This window comes from Coregonus clupeaformis, unplaced genomic scaffold (genome assembly GCF_020615455.1).
Source record: "Coregonus clupeaformis isolate EN_2021a unplaced genomic scaffold, ASM2061545v1 scaf3544, whole genome shotgun sequence".
In the NCBI taxonomy this organism is placed as follows: domain Eukaryota; kingdom Metazoa; phylum Chordata; class Actinopteri; order Salmoniformes; family Salmonidae; genus Coregonus; species Coregonus clupeaformis.
Window position 1 is genome coordinate 35395 of NW_025536998.1, and position 5664 is coordinate 41058.

Consider the following 5664-nt stretch of genomic DNA (forward strand, 5'->3'; position numbering starts at 1 on the left):
CCATGATCACAATTACAAACACACACTTACAAATGCACGTGCACACACACAAACACACATGCACTCACACACCAGTCGTAAAGAGACTGTTTTCCATCATTACGAGTTAGGAGAGATTACCTATCTATCTCTGAATTAAATTATTGTGTGTGTGTGTGTGTGTGTGTGTGGGGTGTGTGAAGACTGTGTGTGTGCGCGTGTGTGAGAGATATGAGAGAAGACCTATCTATCTCTGAATTAAACTCTGCACTCTGCACTCATCTGTGCATTGGCTGAGGTCTGTGTAGAAACATTTTGACAGCTGGAGTGAGTGTGTGTGTGTGTTGTTTTCAGCAACTGTTTATGTGAACTTGTGTGAGTGTGTTTGTTTTTATGTGTGTGTTTTCATGTGTTCTTGCATATATTGTGTGTTTTTTTGTGTACGTGTGTGTGTGTGTGCGTATGTGTGCTAGAGGTCTTTACAGGTCCAAAAAGTTGGCTTTCCCACCCAACCCGATACGCATAAACACATTAATTTTAAACGGAGACCTGTTCCGAATGGACCCGAGGACAGTCAGACCCATTCCGAAAAGGCCTGTGGAAAAACAGACCCAAAGAGACCCGTTCTGGTTCGGATCCGAGAGTAGAAGAGAGAGAGAAAGAAACTTCGATCTGTAGCATATTTAAAATGTTATAGCCTATTGTCATATTGGTTTTTACTCTCCTAAATAAATGTCTCTTTGCTCATTTGAGCTGTTCTTCCCATAATATGGACTTGGTCTTTTACCAAATAGGGCTTCTTCTGTGTACCCCCCTACCTTGTCACAACACAAATGATTGGCTCAAATGCATTAAGAAGGAAATAAACTCCACAAATTAACTTTTAACTTGGCACACCTGTTAATTGAAATGCATTCCAGGTGACTACTTCATGCAGCTGGTTGAGAGTAGAAAATAGTAAGAAATAAAGAAAAACCCTTGAATGAGTAGGTATTCTAAAACTGTTGACCGGTAATGTAAATCAGGGATTTCCTCATCGTCTGATTCATTTTCAAAGTCAGAGAGAGTCATCATGGCAAGATCGTCCTCCAGAAAGTAGTCCATCACAACTTTTTCCCTCTGACCTTTGTTGATAGCACCTTATATATTCAGGGCAGCAATGTTATTGAGCGCAGTAGCAACATATTTGCAGTTCTCCATGGCTAACATTATATCTTTGAAAAAACTGCAGTAGAAAGGAGTATCTACGCATAACGAGCAGCTAATTTTATAGACACAAGATTCTACACCGCAGATCAATCTGAAACTCATCTCTCAGCATGTCCAGCCCACTCATTATCTCAGCCAATCATGGCTAGCGGGAAGGTTTCTGTCTATTTCTGTGTCTAAACCGACTAGGCTCGTAATTTAACAACTTTATTCGTATTTACAGATGGCATACATGTTCGTTATTAAGGCACATGAAAGTTCAAAAGTTCCAGAAGGCATGTCTGCCAAAAAACGCATTTTGATATGGCTCTCCTGTGAAGTCGTGACTTGCGACATACGCCTAGTTTCCTGAAACGGGTCACATTTAAAGAACGAGTTTAAGCCTTCACAAAAGATTTTAACACAAGAACCGCTGGGCTTCGATGGACAACCCTTCTGACTGCAACATTCTAACAGTGTAATTAATATATTTCATATATGCTATCGTAAAAATAATAATCTGGTTGTATTTATGAAGGCCTTGGGTAACATTAGAATACAATTTTAATTGTATTTCAAATAACACAATAGCATTCATTAGTTTATGTTACTGTAGGCTATACTACTTTAAAAAAAAAAGTTTTCAATCAATTTTATTTGTGGAGTGCCTTTATTACAACTATGGAACAAAAATAATATCTGTTAGAACCCGGTAACAGCTTATTTTTAAAACGACCCCCAAAAAATAAAAGAAATACCCCAACCACCAAGACGCATGGTCAAAAGACGTACAGTGGGGGAAAAAAGTATTTAGTCAGCCACCAATTGTGCAAGTTCTCCCACTTAAAAAGATGAGAGAGGCCTGTAATTTTCATCATAGGTACACGTCAACTATGACAGACAAAATGAGAATTTTTTTTCTCCATAAAATCACATTGTAGGATTTTTAATGAATTTATTTGCAAATTATGGTGGAAAATAGGTATTTGGTCAATAACAAAAGTTGCTCAATACTTTGATATATACCCTTTGTTTGCAATGACACAGGTCAAACGTTTTCTGTAAGTCTTCACAAGGTTTTCACACACTGTTGCTGGTATTTTGGCCCATTCCTCCTTGCAGATCTCCTCTAGAGCAGTGATGTTTTGGGGCTGTCGCTGTGGGCAACACAGACTTTCAACTCCCTCCAAAGATTTTCCTATGGGGTTGAGATCTGGAGACTGGCTCGGGCCACTCCAGAACCTTGAAATGCTTCTTACGAAGCTCCACTCCTTCGTTGCCCGGGCGGTGTGTTTGGGATCATTGTCATGCTGAAAGACCTAACCACGTTTCATCTTCAATGCCCTTGCTGATGGAAGGAGGTTTTCACTCAAAATCTCACGATACATGGCCCCATTCATTCTTTCCTTTACGGATCAGTCGTCCTGGTCCCTTTGCAGAAAAACAGCCCCAAAGCATGATGTTTCCACCCCCATGCTTCACAGTAGGTATGGTGTTCTTTGGATGCAACTCAGCATTCTTTGTCCTCCAAACACGACGAGTTGAGTTTTTACCAAAAAGTTCTATTTTGGTTTCATCTGACCATATGACATTCTCCCAATCCTCTTCTGGATCATCCAAATGCACTCTAGCAAACTTCAGACGGGCCTGGACATGTACTGGCTTAAGCAGGGGGACACGTCTTGCACTGCAGGATTTGAGTCCCTGGCGGCGTAGTGTGTTACTGATGGTAGGCTTTGTTACTTTGGTCCCAGCTCTCTGCAGGTCATTCACTAGGTCCCCCCGTGTGGTTCTGGGATTTTTGCTCACCGTTCTTGTGATCATTTTGACCCCACGGGGTGAGATCTTGCGTGGATCCCCAGATCGAGGGGAGATTATCAGTGGTCTTGTATGTCTTCCATTTCCTAATAATTGCTCCCACAGTTGATTTCTTCAAACCAAGCTGCTCACCTATTGCAGATTCAGTCTTCCCAGCCTGGTGCAGGTCTACAATTTTGTTTCTGGTGTCCTTTGACAGCTCTTTGGTCTTGGCCATAGTGGAGTTTGGAGTGTGACTGTTTGAGGTTGTGGACAGGTGTCTTTTATACTGATAACAAGTTCAAACAGGTGCCATTAATACAGGTAACGAGTGGAGGACAGAGGAGCCTCTTAAAGAAGAAGTTACAGGTCTGTGAGAGCCAGAAATCTTGCTTGTTTGTTATTGACCAAATACTTATTTTCCACCATAATTTGCAAATAAATTCCAGATTTTCTGGAATTTTCTTTCTCAATTTGTCTGTCATAGTTGACGTGTACCTATGATGAAAATTACAGGCCTCTCTCATCTTTTTAAGTGGGAGAACTTGCACAATTGGTGGCTGACTAAATACTTTTTTCCCCCACTGTACAGTAAAATAATGAAAACATCAGTAGCCTAAACATCATTATAAGCCCCTAGTGGCTTTAATAAATAGTGAAACTCGGCACAAAAGCAATAATGGCATTATAATAAATATAAGTGATAGGACAACAGTCAAAAACAGTACATTATTCTGGATCTCGCGATACATGGTCCCATCCATCCTCCCCTCAATACGGTGCAGTCGTCCTGTCCCCTTTGCAGAAAAGCATCCCCAAAGAATGATGTTTCCACCTCCATGCTTCACGGTTGGGATGGTGTTCTTGGGGTTGTACTCATCCTTCTTCTTCCTCCAAACACAGGCAGTGGAGTTAAGACCAAAAAGCTCTATTTTTGTCTCATCCAGACCACATGACCTTCTCCCATTCCTCCTGGATCATCGCAGATGGTCATTGGCAAAATTCAGACAGGCCTGGACATGCGCTGGCTTGAGTAGGGGGACCTTGCGTGCGCTGCAGGATTTTAATCCATGACGGCGTAGTGTGTTACTAATGGTTTGAGACTGTGGTCCCAGTTCTCTTCAGTTCATTGACCAGGTCCTGCCGTGTAATTCTGGGCTGATCCCTCACCTTCCTCATGATCATTGATGCCCCACAAGGTGAGATCTTGCATGAGCCCCAGACCGAGGGTGATTGACCGGTCATCTTGAACTTCTTCCATTTTCTAATAATTGCGCCCAACAGTTGTTGCCTTCTCCCAAGCTGCTTGCCTATTGTCCTGTTGCCCATCCAGCCTTGTGCAGGTCTACAATTGTATCCCTGATGTCTAACACAGCTCTCTGGTCTTGGCCATTGTGGGGAGGTTGGAGTCTGTTTGATTGAGTGTGTGGACAGGTGTCTTTTATACAGGTAACGAGTTCAAACAGGTGCAGTTAATACAGCTAATGAGTGGAGAACAGGAGGGCTTCTTAAAGAAAAACTAACAGGTCTGTGAGAGCCGGAATTCTTACTGGTTGGTAGGTGATCAAAAACTTATGTCATGCAATAAAATGCAAATTAATTACTTAAAAATCATACAATGTGATTTTCTGGATTTTTTTTCTTAGATTCCGTCTCTCACAGTTGAAGTGTACCTATGATAAAAATTACAGACCTCTACATGCTTTGTAAGTAGGAAAACCTGCAAAATCGGCAGTGTATCAAATACTTGTTCTCCCCACTGTACCTGTGTTTACTGTTTGTCTGTTGCCAGTTCGTCTTGTCTCGTCAAGCCTTCCAGCGTTTTTCCCGTACTCCTGTTTTCTCTCTAGTCACTGTTTTCTAGTTTTCCCGGATTTGACCATTCTGCCTGCCCTGATCCTGAGCCTGCCTGCCGTTCTGTACCTTTCGTTCTCTGCTCTGGATTACTGACCTCTGCCTGCCCTTGACCTGTTGCTTGCCTGACCCTGTTGTTGTAATAAACTTCTGGTACTTCAAACTGTCTGCATCTGGGTCTTATCCTGAGGTCTGATGAAGTTATCCCTTGTCCTAACAGTTGACACAATTTTCGTAACTTTCACTTGCTTGGAAACACTTTGACATACCTTTTATTTGGTTGTAGCACGTATAGTCTCAGGTTTTCTTTTTTGTGTTCCCGTTGTCTTGTCATTCATCAGCACCGTTGTGTTCTTGTGGAGTACAACGGCTGTGCAGGTGCCTTATTTTGTGCAGAGGTAGGGAGCTCCCGTCTCACTTTGTTCATGGTGCCGGCCAGACTTGTTTTCCTTGCAAGCAACTTCTTCGCCAATTACAGCGAAGTGAAGAAGATGTCCATGGTGACATTTCTCCCCCTTAACAACGTAAGGTTCTCCACACTCGCTCATCTGCTGCTCGATGTGGATATTTTCCCAGATATTGAAAGTGTCACGGCTCCTCCCGTTGCTACCCTCCGGCGCTCTGATTCGCCGGTCTACTGAGCCACCGGTCTGAGCGCACCACCTAGGCAACACCGGAATGGAAACCCAACACACCCTAATCACCTCCAGCGCACCTGCACCTCATCATCTCATCACCATCCCTATATAGCCCTGGACTGTTCAGCGTTGTGTTGTGTGTGATTGTTAGTGTCTTGTCGTGTACTCGCTCTTTGTTGTTCTCTTGCTCAGTGTTAAGTAAACCTTT